The sequence below is a fragment of the Rhinoraja longicauda genome, chromosome 28 (genome assembly GCF_053455715.1).
Source record: "Rhinoraja longicauda isolate Sanriku21f chromosome 28, sRhiLon1.1, whole genome shotgun sequence".
Lineage (NCBI taxonomy): Eukaryota > Metazoa > Chordata > Chondrichthyes > Rajiformes > Arhynchobatidae > Rhinoraja > Rhinoraja longicauda.
The window spans coordinates 31,622,948-31,638,873 of NC_135980.1; positions in this window are offsets into that span (position 1 = coordinate 31,622,948).

Consider the following 15,926-nt stretch of genomic DNA (forward strand, 5'->3'; position numbering starts at 1 on the left):
TACATTCGATAGTCTTTCCTCATTCTCCCTGCAGGATCCTTAAGTCACACTTCGCTGTTGGTTAAAATTCACCAGGTTCTGTCTGGTAGACAGGAGCTTACTGGTGGTGGAGGTATTTAGTTTATTGTTACGTGTACCGAGGTACAATGAAAAGCCTTTGTTGCGCGCTAACCAGTCAGCGGAAAGACAATACGTGATTACAATCGATCCATTTACAGTGTACAGATACATGATAAGGGAATAACGTTTAGTGCAAGGTCAAGCCAGCAACGTCCGAGGGTCATCAAAGAGTTAGGTGGTAGATTGTGGGAATTGTGATCAAGAACCAGGTATTGTCTATACAGTGTGCAGGAAGGAACTGCAAAACTGCTGGTATACAGTGAAGATGGACACAGAGTGCTGGAGTAACTCAGCGGGTCAGGCAGCATCTGTGGAGAACATGGATAGGTGACGTTTCACAGAGTGCTGGAGTAACTCAGCGGGTCAGGCAGCATCTGTGGAGAACATGGATAGGTGACGTTTCACAGAGTGCTGGAGTAACTCAGCGGATCAGGCAGCATCTCTGGAGAACATCGATAGAGACAGGTTGAGACCCTTCTCCTGTCTGAAGAAGGGCCCCCGACCCGAAACGTCACCTATCCATGTTCTCCAGAGATGCTGCCTGACCTCCTGAGTTACTCCAGCACTCTGTGAAACGTCACCGATCCATGTTCTCCACAGATGCTGCCTGACCCGCTGAGTTACTCCAGCACTCTGTGTCCTTTGTGTATTAACCAGCATCTGCAGTTGCTGGTGTCTATATAACTACAATGTCCGTAAATGAACAGGAGCTGAGATGTGTGCAATTTCACAAGCATGGCTATTAGCACTGACTTCACTTGTCTGCCATTCTGCCTCTTTTTCTCAGAGTGGTTCGACTGGGAATCTGTCCACACCCAGCTCTCTGTATTTCGCCCCAAGGTTAGATGTTATACCTTTAGTTGGTTGATTTTACTGAAATATTAAAACCAGTTCTACAAAGTGAAGGCTGATTGATGAGGTGAACGTCGCCTTGCCTCTGTGGAGCGTGGGCGTTACTGGTGAGGCCTGTCCCCACTTGCCCTCCAGAAGGTGGCGGTGAGGCCCTGCCACCAGTTGACCGAGTTAACCACAGAATTCCAATATTTGCACCCAGTAACAACTAGAATATAGTGTCGGAAGGAACTGCAGGTGCTGGTTTTACACCGAAGTTAGACACAAAGTGCTGGAGTAACTCAGCAGGACAGGCAGCATCTCTTGAGAACATAGATAGGTGCTGTATCGGGTCGGGACCATTCTACAGAGTGATGTATTTCCAAATCAGGAGTCATTGAGTCACACAGTGTGGAAACAGGCCCTTCGGCCCAACTTGCCCATGTCGGCCAACATGCCCCATCAACCCCAGTCCCACCTACCTTGCAGGTTAATTGGCTTGGTATAAATGTAAATTGTCCCTGGTGTGTGTAGGATAGTGTTAGTGTGTGGCGATCGCTGGTCGGTACGTACTCGGTGGGCCGAAGGGCCTGTTCCTGCGTTGTATCTCTAAACTATACTAAACTAAACTAAAATCTAGAGGCAAAAAAATGCCTTCAATTGTGAGTTTATTACAGGGCTGCAAATTATTTTGACATGTGTGCATGTTTTTAATTTACGTTACAATGCATGCTATGTTACTGTTGGTGATTCTATCGTTAAACTTGGCCGTTTCCCACAGATGTCAGCCCAGGCTCATCAACCTAACGATCAACCTGGAGTCATAAAACCAGGGGCCTGAGCCTGTAATTGTTGGCGCTCCAGGGAGTGGGATGTTGTCAGAGATGTGGCCTTCCACAGTGCTAGCTCGCACCAGAATGTAGATCATTCCATGATGCTGTGCGACGACTAAAGGTGGTCTCCTGCCCTTGCTCAATGTTCATCACTCATAGAAACATAGGTGCAGGAGTAGGCCACTCGGCCCATCGAGCCAGCTCCGCCATTCAATATGATCATGGCTGATCATCCAGAATCAGTACTCCGTTCCTGCTTTCTCCCCATATCCCTTGATTCCGTTAGCTCCAAGAGCTCTATCTAACTCTCTCTTGAAAACATCCAGTGAATTGGCCTCCACTGCCTTTCGTAGCTGAGAATTCCACAGATTCACAACTCTTTGGGTGAAAAAGTTTTTCCTCACCTCAGTCCTAAATGGCCGACCCCTTATTCTTAAACTGTGTCCCCTGGTTCTGGACTCCCCCAACATCGGGATCATTTTTCCTGCATCTAGCCTGTCCAATTTTATATGTTTCAATAAGATCCCCTCTCATCCTTCTAAATTCCAGTGAATACAAGCCCAGTCAACCCATTCTTTCATCATTTGTCAGTCCCATTTCAATCAGTAGGAATAATACAGTATGGAAACAGGCCCTTCGGCCCACCGAGTCCGCACCGACCAGCAATCTCCGCACACTAACACTACCCTCTACACACACTAAGGACAATTTACCCTTGTACCAAGCCAATTAACAAAAAACTTCAGATTGTGCTCTGTTGATTTGGTGATACTATGCAGCGATCATGAGAATGATCAGCCATGATCACATTGAATGGCGGTGCTGGCTCGAAGGGCTGAATGGCCTACTCCTGCACCTATTGTCTATTGTCTATTGGCACCATCACAAACCAATGGATCACCAGAGAGGTGAGTTAGCACCATGACCTGAAGTTTGTGGACATTTTCAGGATCACGGCAAGTGCAGAAATGGAGCACATTTTCCTTCGGCATTTACACTACAAAAAGAGTCACTTCAGTGATCGAAAAATACTCATCAAAAACTCGTCAGTTCCACTTCGCCTGGATGGATGAGAGTGGTCAGTGAATTACCATTTAAATGAATATCAGAGAGTTTGGGCTCAAATGTAACAGCTTCCTGGTGACCACGGAGTTACAGCAATGAACAGGGAGAGCAGCCGGCTCTTAGTGAGAAAGGTGACTTGATGCCTTTGTGTTGTTAGTTTAGTTTAGAGATACAGTGCAGAAACAGGCCATTCAGCCCACCGAGTCCGTGCTGACCAGCAATCACCCGTTCACACCAGTTTAGTTTAGAGATACAGTGCAGAAGCAGGCCCTTCGGCCCACAGAGACCGTGCTGACCAGTGACCAACACACACTAACACTATCCTACACACACAAGGGACAATTTGCATTCTTTACTGAAGCCAATTAACCTACAAACCTGCACGTCTTTAGCGTGTGGGAGGAAACCGGAGCACCCGGAGAAAACCCACGCAGGTCACGGGGTGAACGTGCAAACTCTGTACAGTCAGGATGGAACCCGGGTCTCTGGCGCTGTGAGGCACCAATCTACCGCTGCGCCTGATTTTATCTTGGTCTGTAAAGGACATCTATGTCAGTGAGGCCCCACACAAGTCATTACTTTCTCTGAGATTGAATCTTTAAAGCGTTTCATTGGGTAGTAAATGGAGCATTAAAGGTAGATTTCAAAGACGTTTAGCACACTCTCGGCCTATCTTTCACTGGCAATATAATCTTGGGTTTTCAGCAGCAACGTAACAAACCTGTTGAAGACTTCATTCCTGCCGAGCCCCCAGAATACTGCAGGATAAGTGACTTCCCATCATTCACTCCCCTTTGCTTCAAAATGCTTCTTCAATTGGCAGTGCTTTGATGCGGAGCCAACATGTCTGAAACAAGACTTTTGAGTCTATTTTTCTTCCAATATAAGATCATAAGATCATGCTCGTAAGTGATAGGAGTAGAATTAGGCCATTCGGCCCATCAAGTCTACTCCGCCATTCAATCATGGCTGATCTATCTCTCCCTCCTAACCCCATTCTCCTGCCTTCTCCCCATAACCTGTGACACCCGTACTAACCAAGAATCTGTCTATCTCTGCCTTAAATATATCCACTGACTTGGCCTCCACAACCTTCTGTGGCAATGGATCCCACAGATTCACCACCCTCTGACTAAACGTTAGTGGGACTGCATTGGTTGTATTTTTAGATCACATAGCTACTCATATGATGTAAGAGTTTGAGTTTAACTTTAGTTTATTGTCACGTGTACCAGGGTACAGTGGAAAGCTTTTGTCGCGCGCTAACCAATGTACAAGCAATGTACGCTTCCCATCGTTGACGATGCACTATCTATTGAAATGCCAACAAGTATTATTTCCCATTTTCCATTTCCAAACCAATTCAATATTACCGTGGAGATAACGGTTACTGTCCAATGGTTCTGATGACCGTAAAGCGCTGTGAAAGATGGTTCACATCTGTTCCAAACTTCTGGACAATCCAGACCCCTCACAATAGGTAGACCACGTTTACAGAGGACCTTGCACTGGGTTCAGCCTTGATAGTAAGAGCACCCTCTGTCAGAATGTACTGAGTGACTGCAACAGGGCTGCCACACTGTAATACCGAATAAACTCTGTAATCCTCTGGATCCTGCCCATCTGAACTCCATCTGCAACTGCCTTCTTTGGTGATAATAAATCAGGGCGGCACGGTGGCGCATCGGTAGAGTTGCTGCCTTACAGCGAATGCAGCGCCAGAGACCCGGGTTCGATCCCGACTACAAGTGCCGTCTGTACGGAGTTTGTATGTTCTCCCCGTGACCTGCGTGGATTTTCTGTGAAATCTTTGGTTTCCTCCCACACTCCAAAGACGTACAGGTTTGTAGGTTAATTGGCTTGGTACAAATGTGAAAAATTGTCCCTTGTGTGTGTAGGATAGTGTTAGTGTGCTGGGATCGCTGGTCGGCGCGGACTCGGTGGGCTGAAGGGCCTGTTTCAGTGCTGTACTGTATCTCTAAACTAAAATAAATTAAACTAAACAACAAGCACCAATATTGAATAATGCTCAATAGGCATGAATGTAACGCTAACAGCACTGAACTGTGAAGTAGATTTGTGAGTCAGTTATAGTCGGGAATAAGACCTGCTCTTTACCCAAGGAACCTATTCCTCTTTGTCCTGTGAGTGGCCTTAAGGCAGTGCAGCGCAGGTTCACCAGGTTAAGGAAGTGAAGAAAGCCAATGGCATGTTGGCCTTCATAGCGAGTGGATTTGAGTGTAGGAGCAAAGAGGTTGTACTGCAGTTGTACAGGGCCCTGGTGAGACTGCACCTGGAGTATTGTGTGCAGTATTGATCTCCTAATTTGAGGAAGGACATTCTTGCTATTGAGGGAGTGCAGCATAGGTTCACCAGGTTAATCCCGGGATGGCGGGACTGACGTATGATGAAAGAATGGGTCAACTGGGCTTGTATTCATTGGAATTTAGAAGGATGAGAGGGGATCTTATAGAAACATATAAAATTCTTAAGGGATCGGACAGGCTAGATGCAGGAAAAATGTTCCCGATGTTGGGGAAGTCCAGAACAAGGGGTCACAGTTTAAGGATAAGGGGGAAGTCTTTTAGGACCGAGATGAGAAAGTTTTAGCTCTTAGGGCTAACGGAATCAAGGGATCTGACCTCTACACCAGTGGAAGTCTGGTCCCTGGAGCATCCACTGGGAGTGGACCGATCCCAAAGCTCGTTCCCCAAATGGAACGTAGAATCCAGAGGGGAGAAATCCAGTGAAGTCACGCAGAGGGTGGTGGGTGTATGGAACGAGCTGCCAGAGGAGGTAGTTGAAGCTGGGACTATCCCAACGTTTAAGAAACAGTTGGATAGGTACATGGATAGGACAGGTTTAGATGGATATGGGTGAAAGACAGGCAGGCTGTGCTGGTGTAGATGGGGCATGTTGGTTGGTATGAGCAAGTTGGGCTGAAGGGCCTGTTTCCATGCTGTAAGACTCTGTGACTCTCTCTGTGGGCTCCAGAGGTGATGGATGCAAAGGCAAGTCTACACATCCACAACTTTGAAAACTGGCTCTTCCCATTTATTAACCTGACAAAAATACAATTGATTTTGGTTCGAATATTTTGAACTAAATTATTTTGTTCTTTACTGAGAATTGTTGAATGCTTCTTGTCACCCCAGTATTCCACTTGTATTTGTGACTTTGCAGCAGATGATTGCTGGGTGAAATCTGATTGCTTATTCTGACAAAAGAGGATGCTAGCCGACCACTTGACACAATTTAACCGAGAGAATTTAGTCCTTTCATTTCCTCTTCAAATAGCTGCCAATTATAAAACATTGGAACTGCACGGGCAGCCTTTGATTCTCATCTTCACTTCTCAATTTCTCAATGTAATGAAAACAAAATGTGTTTCCTGTTTTAGTTTAATCTCCTCCTGCACATTCCACTTTTCCTTTCTCATCTCATCTGGAAAAGGCCATGAAAACCCACACCTCCAGATTCAGGGACAGTTCCTTCCCAGCTGTTATCAGGCAACTCAATCATCCTACCACCAACTGGAGATAAGCCCCTGACCTCCCATCTACCCAGTCTGAAGAAGGGTCTCCACCCAAAACATCACCCATAACTCTCCTATCCCGGTGAGTTATTTCAGCTTTTTGTGTCTATCTCCCATCTACCTCATTGGACTCTCTTTAATCTGACTTTACTAGACTTTATCTTATATTTTATCCCCTTTATTTTATATCTGTACACTGTAGACAACTTGATTATAATCATGTATAGTCTTCTTTGACTGGTTAGCAATCAGGCAACTGAACTATCCTACCACAACCAGAGAGCAGTGCTGAACTACTATCTACCTCAATGGTCAAGTCAAGTCAAGTCAATTTTATTTGTACAGCACATTTAAAAACAACCCACGTTGACCAAAGTGCTGTACATCTGATTAGGTTCCAATGGAAAAAAAAATGAAACCTACAGTAGCACGCAAACAGTTCACAGCGCCTCCTCAATGAGCCTCAAACGCTAGGGAGTAGAAATAGGTTTTGAGCCTGGACTTAAAGGAGTCGATGGAGGGGGCAGTTCTGATGGGGAGAGGGATGCTGTTCCACAGTCTAGGAGCTGCAACCGCAAAAGCGCGGTCACCCCTGAGCTTAAGCCTAGACCGCGGGATAGTGAGTAGCCCCAAGTCGGCCGACCTGAGGGACCTGGAGTTAGAGAGGGGGGTTAGAAGATTTTTGATGTAGGGGGGGGAGTGTCCATTTAGGGCTTTATACGTGAATAGGAGGAGCTTGAAGTTGATTCTGTACCGTACAGGGAGCCAGTGGAGAGAGGCCAGAATCGGGGTGATGTGGTCCCTTTTACGGGTACCCGTCAGGAGTCTCGCTGCGGCGTTTTGGACCAGTTGCAGGCGGGACAGGGAAGATTGGCTGATCCCAGTGTATAGGGAGTTGCAGTAGTCTAGGCGGGAGGAAATGAAAGCGTGAATGATTTTTTCTGTGTCGTCGAATTTCAGGAAAGGTTTGATTTTAGCTATGGTTCGAAGTTGGAAGAAGCTGGCTTTTACCACAGCGTTGACTTGCTTATCAAATTTTAATGCAGAGTAAAATATCATGCCGAGGTTTTTGACATGCGGTTTGACTAGGCAGGATAGACTTCCAAGACTATCCTTGATCGGACTTTGCTGGCTTTATCTCGCACTAAACATTATTCCCTCATCCTGTATCTGTACACTGTGGACAGCTTGATTGTAATTGTGTGTTGTCTTTCCGCTGACTGGTTAGCACGCAACACAAGCTGTTCACTGTACCTCGCTCGGTACACGTGACAATAATAAACTAAAATAAACTATTTTGAATTCTTGCTTGGTGCAGAAGTGGCAGATGGTTCGTATTGATTTAGTGTATTTAAAATAAGATTACTCAAGCATTATATCTCTGTTCAAACATGATGTGCAGTAATATTGTAGTACATTCACACACACATAAGTAAACAGAGCAGATCATATATGGGATTGTTTGCGATCCATGCATTTGTTCCTTCCTCATTCCTCTGCTCCTTCCATGAAGGTTATGGGGAGATGGCAGGAGAATGGGGTTGAGAAGGAAAGATAGATCAACCATGATTGAATGGCGGAGTGGACTTGATGGGCCGAATGGCCTAATTCTTCTCCTATAACTAATGAACTTATCATTCTGGTGTTTGGAGGGCACTATGTTTACATATCTGTTGTGCTGCTGCAAGTAAGAATTTCATTGTTGAGTTTCGGGACAGACGACAATGAGAGACTTGAGTCTACCGTGGAACGCTGGTGTTGGGCTGGTCAATGTGACAAGGAGCTCATGGCCAGTGTAGTTGGTGAAGAACCAAGGTGGAAAAGACAAAAGATCACTGCAGCCTGGCAGCAAGACTTTTGGGTTAACTTTGAACTCTTTGCATTTTCTCTCTTAAGTACAATATAAAATGAAGGGTTTCAATGCATATCTAGAGGGCAGATTAATTCCTGTGCTCAGTGGACCAGGCAAAGTAGACAGCAGGAGGAAGGATGATGGAGATTTCAGTGTCCAGGTTGTGTGGCTCTGTGGGACTGCAGAGTTCAAACTGACCTGAATGTGGAACAAGCGAAGTTACTTGGGCATTGTGAAGAAGGCGTTTGGTATGCTTGCCTTTATAAATCAGAGCATCGAGTATAGAAGTTGGGATGTAATGTTGAAATTGTACAGGGCATTGGTGAGGCCGAATCTGGAGTATGGTGTGCAGTTCTGGTCGCCAAATTATAGGAAGGATGTCGACAAAATGGAGAGGGTACAGAGGAGGGGGGACTTGATAGAGGTTGAGGGGGGACTTGATAGAGGTTTTTTAAATTTTGAGAGGGACGGACAGAGTTGATGTGGGTAGGCTTTTCCCTTTGAGAGTGGGGAAGATTCCAACAAGGGGACATAGCTTCAGAATTGAGGGACAAAGGTTTAGGGGTAACATGAGGGGGAACTTCTTTACTCAGAGGGTTGTGGCTGTATGGAATGGGCTTCCGGTGGAAGTGGTGGAGGCTGGCTCGATTTTATTATTTAAGAGTAAATTGGATAGGTATATGGATAAGAGGGGATTAGAGGGTTATGGTCTGAATGCAGGTAGATGAGACTAGGTCAGGGAGAATGGTCGGCGTGGACTGGTAGGGCCGGACAGGCCTGTTTCCATGCTGTAGTTGTTATATGTTATATGTTATTGTCTCGCTCCATCCACACCTCCTGTGTTCCCCAATCTATCAGCGAGGCAACACAACCATTCACTGGTTCAATGGTTCTTTATTCCGCGTACCATCAACGTACAATGGAATGCATTTATTTGCATAGTGTTCAGTAAAGTATTACTATACATTACTATACTAAGGGTTCAGAGAAGATTTACGAGGATGTTGCCAGGATTACAGGGAGAGGTTGAGCAGGCTGGGTCTCTATTCCATGGAGTGTAGGAGGATGAGAGGAGATCTTATGGAGATGTACAAAATCATGAGAGGAATAGATCGGGTAGATGCACAGAGTCTTTTACCCTGAGTAGGGGAATCGAGGACCAGAGGACATAGGTCCAAGGTGAAGGGGAAAAGATTTAATAGGAATTTGAGGGGTAACTTTTTCACACAGAGGGTGGTGGGTGTATGGAACAAGCTGCTAGAGGAGGTAGTTGAGGTTGGGACTATCCCATCGTTTAAGAAACAATTGGACAGGTACATGGATAGGACAGGTTTGGAGGGTTATGGACCAAGTGCAGGCAAGTGGGACTAGGGTAGCTGGGACATTGTTGGCCGGTGTGGGCGAGTTGGGCCGAAGGGCCTGTTTCCATGCTGTATCACTCTATGACTCTACGACATGGCACAATCTTAGATTAAGTGCAAAGTAAACACTCTAGTAAGTCTAAGATTGACACAAAATGCTGGAGTTACTCAGCAGGACAGACAGCACCTCTGGAGAAAAGGAATGTGTGACGTTTCAGATTCAGGCCCTTCTTCAGTCTCAACCCTGAAACATCACCCATTCCTTCTCTTCAGAGATGCTCCCTGACCCGCTGAGTTACTCCAGCATTATGTGTCTGATTTCGGTGTAAACCAGCATCTGCACTTTCTTCCTACACTCGAGTAAGTCTTGTTACCCACTGAGCATTCTTCTACCATTCACTATCCACTCAACTATTGAGTAAAACAATCCAATGAACCTCTTTCCTCAGTCCATATACAATATAATCTATCGTGGAATATACCAAAGGTAGACAGAAAATACTGGAATAATTTGTGTATGGAATAATTCAGCGGGTCAGGCAGCATCTCTGGAGAGGACGAATGGGTGACGTTTCGGGTCGAGACCATTCTTCAGACTGATGTCAGGGGAGGGGGCGAGATAAAGATATGTGGGAGGAGTTGGCTGCGCCTAACGGCTGCGGCTCTCTGGCAGTCTGTTGTCTTTTTTTCTTTTTTTTTGTTTGTGTCGGTGTTGGGATGGTTTTTGTTTCTGTTTTTGGCTGTGTATGTGTGGTGGGGGTGTGTGGTGGGGGTGTGGGGTGGGGTGGGGGGGTGGGGCGGGGGGAAACCTTTATTTTATTAGGTCTCTTCCCCGGGGCGCGGCTCGGCTGCGGGCCTTAACATTGCCGGCGCAGCTCGGCTGCGGGACGTTTCAGTGCCCGGTGCGGCTCGGCTGCGGGCCTTAACATTGCCGGCGCAGCTCGGCCGCGGGACGTTTCAGTGCCCGGTGCGGCTCGGCCGCTGGACTTAACATCGCCCGGTGCGGCCGCGGGACGTTTCAGTGCCCGGTGCGGCTCGGCCGCTGGACTTAACATCGCCCGGTGTGGCCGCGGGACGTTTCAGTGCCCGGTGCGGCTTGGCCGCTGGACTTAACATCGTCAGCGCTGTTCGGCCGCGGGACGTTTCAGTGCCCGGTGCGGCTCGGCCGTTGGACTTAACATCGCCCGGTGTGGCCGCGGGACGTTTCGGTGCCCGGGGCGGCTCGGCCGGGGGGCCTTCCATCCCCTTGCGGGGGCTGTGCGTGTCGTTTGCCTCGGTAGGGGTCGAGCTGCCTGTCCGTGGGTGCGGGGGGAAGAGAGGGGAAGTTTTGTTGCCTCCATCACAGTGAGGGGGTGTTTGGAGTCACTGTGATGGATGTTTGTGTTGGGGTCGGGTGTCCTGTGTTCTTTTCTTTTTGCTGTATTTTGTGTGACTGCTGAAATTTCGCTCGGTGTTGTGCCGAGTGACAATAAAGTGTTGTTATGTTATGTTATGTTAGAATATAGTCGGAGACAGGAAGACTGGTGGGAGAAGGGGGAGGGGATGGAGAGAGAGAGAGAAAGCAGGGACTATTTGAAGTGGAGTATACCAACTGCTTGGCTCGAGCAGGTCCAGTCTGACTATTTATTGTTCCCCTAAAGATAATAGATGTGGATGTCCTTTTTGGCTCCTCTGCTATTTAACTGTGGTCTACTCTTCTGCCACGCTGAATGTCAATAGACAATAGACAATAGACAATAGACAATAGGTGCAGGAGGAGGCCATTCAGCCCTTCGAGCCAGCACCGCCATTCAATGCGATCATGGCTGATCACTCTCAATCAGTACCCCGTTCCTGCCTTCTCCCCATACCCCCTCACTCCGCTATCCTTAAGAGCTCTATCCAGCTCTCTCTTGAAAGCATCCAACGAACTGGCCTCCACTGCCTTCTGAGGCAGAGAATTCCACACCTTCACCACTCTCTGACTGAAAAAGTTCTTCCTCATCTCCGTTCTAAATGGCCTACCCCTTATTCTTAAACTGTGGCCCCTTGTTCTGGACTCCCCCAACATTGGGAACATGTTATCTGCCTCTAATGTGTCCAATCCCCTAATTATCTTATATGTTTCAATAAGATCCCCCCTCATCCTTCTAAATTCCAGTGTATACAAGCCCAATCGCTCCAGCCTTTCAACATACGACAGCCCCGCCATTCCGGGAATTAACCTAGTGAACCTACGCTGCACGCCCTCCATAACAAGAATATCCTTCCTCAAATTTGGAGACCAAAACTGCACACAGTACTCCAGGTGCGGTCTCACCAGGGCCCGGTACAACTGTAGAAGGACCTATTTGCTCCTATACTCAACTCCTCTTGTTACGAAGGCCAACATTCCATTGGCTTTCTTCACTGCCTTCACTTCAAGGCCCATAGAGTACTTGAATACTAGGCCTTGTAACCAATCTGCTCCCTAACTAGAGCAGAGCACATTTCTTTCATTCAGAGCCCGGTCTCCCTCCTCGCCAGATTTCGCCTTTCCTTTAGGTTTGACAATGAAGTTTACTGAACACTCTCCCGGGGACTGAGATTTTATTAATAAACAGGATGCTTTGTTCTACTTCCTCGTGCTAGAGGTGACTTCTGCGTTCATTGTTTGCGTGGCCTCTGGGCGTCAGCTGATGTTTGTGTATTCTCTATGATTATTCATGGCGGCAGCCCAGTTTATCTCACGGCCCCTGGACTGGAAGCAATCCTGCTGCAACAGGACACTGGCTTCCTGCTCACCGTGTCCCCATTGTTCCCTCTTGACACAAACCTCAACGTTCTGTCTGAGACATGCACTAATGTTTGCATGCAATCGCAGACACTCTGCCTGCACGGGAACTTTGTGGAGCAGCGTTACACACAGTAATATTCCCTCTACTTGTTTCAACTGGACCTGTGAGACATGGGTCGTAGAGTAACAGAGAAGTACAGCATTGAAAACGTCCTTATGTGCTAGGAAGGAACTGCAGATGCTGGTTTAAACTGAAGGTGGACACAAAATGCTGGAGTAACATAGAAACAGTGAAACATAGAAAATAGGCAGGAGGAGGCCATTCAGTCCTTCCAGCCAGCACTGCCATTCAATGTGATCATGGCTGATCATTCTCAATCAGTACCCTGTTCCTGCCTTCTCCCCATACCCCCTGACTCCGCTATCCTTAAGAGCTCTATCCCAGGCAAGGCAATATCCCTTGATTCCGTTAGTCCTAAGAGTTATATCTAACTCTCTTTTGAAAACATCCAGTGAATTGGCCTCCACTGCCTTCTGTGGCAGAGAATTCCACAGAGTAACTCAGCGGGACAGGCAGCATCTCTAGAGAAAAGGAATAGGTGATGTTCCGGGTTGAGACCCTTCTTCAGACTCAACAAGTCCTTCAGTGCATTGAGTCCACACTGACCATCAGCAACACCTTTACACTAATCCCGCATATTTCCCACTCTCGTCAGCTACCCAGCGTCTAGCACTCCGTTGCATATTAGGGACAATTTAAAGTGGACCACAAGACTAATAACTTGAAAGTCTTTGGGATGTGGGTGGAAACTGGAGGTCTTGGAGGAAATGTAATAATAAGGAACTACAGATGCTGGTTTATACCAAAAATAGACACAAAGATAGACACAAAAGATAGACAAACCTCAACTGGCCAAGGAGCATCTCTGGAGAACATGGATAAGTGATCTTTTGTGATGGGACTGAAGAAATCTGAGGATCGGTCCCGACCCGAAACGTTTAAGGAGCAATTAGACAGGTACATGGTAGGACAGGTTTGGAGGGATATAGGCCAAACGCAGGCAGGTGGGACTAGTGTAGATGGGGCATGTTGGCCAGTGTGGGCAAGTTCGGCTGAAGGGCCTGTTTCCACACTGTGTGACTCTGTGACTCTATGACTTCTCAAGGACAACTTAGGCGTGACCTATTTGCTGGAATGATAGTAGATATTTGTCATCTTTATGGTTTAATTGATGTCTCTGCCTAGTTTATGACACTAATCACTGGTAAACATTAATTACTCCAAGTCAGTATTGTTGCCATCACCATCTCCTTGCACAAACATTTTCTGTGGACGATTAAAAATATCGGGAATGGAATAACACGTGGGCCACCTAGTTATAGACAGCCATAGACAGCCATAGAGTCATAGAGACACAGAGACACAGAGACACAGAGTCACAGAGACACAGGCACAGAGACACAGAGACACAGAGACACAGAGTCATAGAGTCATAGAGACACAGAGACACAGAGTCACGGAGACACAGAGACACAGAGACACAGAGACACAGAGACACAGAGACACAGAGACACAGAGACACAGAGTCACAGAGACACAGAGACACAGAGACACAGAGACACAGAGTCACAGAGTCACAGAGTCACAGAGACACAGAGACACAGTCAGAGTCACAGACACAGACACAGAGACAGAGTCACAGAGACACAGAGACACAGAGACACAGGGACACAGGGACACAGAGACACAGTCACAGAGACACAGAGACACAGAGACACAGGGACACAGGGACACAGGGACAGAGACACAGAGACACAGAGTCACAGAGACACAGAGACACAGAGACACAGAGTCACAGAGACACAGAGACACAGAGTCACAGAGACACAGAGTCACAGAGTCACAGAGACACAGAGTCACAGAGTCACAGAGTCACAGAGACACAGAGTCACAGAGTCACAGAGACACAGAGTCACAGAGTCACAGAGTCACAGAGACACAGAGTCACAGAGACACAGAGTCACAGAGACACAGAGTCACAGAGTCACAGAGACACAGAGTCACAGAGACACAGAGTCACAGAGTCACAGAGACACAGAGACACAGAGACACAGAGTCACAGAGACACAGAGACACAGAGACACAGAGTCACAGTGTCACAGAGACACAGTCAGAGTCACAGACACAGAGACACAGAGACAGAGACCCAGAGGAGACCCAGAGACACAGAGACACAGAGACACAGTCACAGAGACACAGAGGAGACACAGAGACACAGAGACACAGAGACACAGAGACACAGTCACAGAGACACAGAGGAGACACAGAGACACAGAGACACAGAGTCACAGAGTCCCAAAGACACAGAGACACAGAGTCACAGAGTCACAGAGTCACAGAGCCATTCAGCAGGGAACTGAGCTCGCCACTCCTCCATCATTAGAAAGCCCTATTGCTCCAAAATGAAAACCTAAGGCAGACCTTTTTTTCAAAGTCTGTCTCTACGGAAGAAGAGAGGAAAAAGTACGGAGTTTGTACGTTCTCCCCGTGACCTGCGTGGGTTTTCTCCGAGATCTTCGGTTTCCTCCCATACTCCAAAGACGTACTGGTATGTAGGTTAATTGGCTGGGCAAATGTAAAAATTGTCCCTAGGGTGTAGGAAACATGTTCCCAATGTTGGGGGAGTCCAGAACAAGGGGCCACAGTTTAAGAATAAGGGGTAGGCCATTTAGAACGGAGATGAGGAAGAACATTTTCAGTCAGAGAGTGGTGAAGGTGTGGAATTCTCTGCCTCAGAAGGCAGTGGAGGCCAGTTCGTTGGATGCTTTCAAGAGAGAGCTGGATAGAGCTCTTAAGGATAGCGGAGTGAGGGGGTATGGGGAGAAGGCAGGAACGGGGTACTGATTGAGAGTGATCAGCTATGATCGCATTGAATGGCGGTGCTGGCTCGAAGGGCTGAATGGCCTACTCCTGCACCTATTGTCTATTGTCTATTGTCTATTGACAGTGTTAGTGTGCGGGGATCGCTGGGCGGCGCGGACCCGGTGGGCCGAAGGGCCTGTTTCTGCGCTGTATCTCTAAATCTAAAAAATCTAAAAGGTAAGTCTTTTCTCTACAGATTTCAGTTAGCTTTGGTCTCGTGGGCATGGGGTACAGTCTTGGCTGTGGCCAGATGATCAGAACAAGGAGCCAGGCTACTCTGAAAAAAAGAGAATTAAAAAACCACACTTATGAAAAAAGCTGCTTGACCTTTACCATCATCTGCAGTAGGATGATGATGATGATGATGATGATGATGATGATGATGATGATGAGGCACTGTCCTTGTGGAAGCACTTCCTTTCATTTCATTTTGTGAGCGGTTAGAATTTTACAAGCATTTCTCTGACCCTGCACCTTACCACACTTTTTTAGTTTAGTTTAGTTTAGAGATACAGCGCGGAAACAGGCCCTTCAGCCCATCGAGTCCGCACCGACCAGCGATCCCCACACACTAACACTACCCTACACGCACTAGGGTGTGTATTTACATTTACACCAAGCCAATTAATCTGCAAACCTGCATGTCTTTGG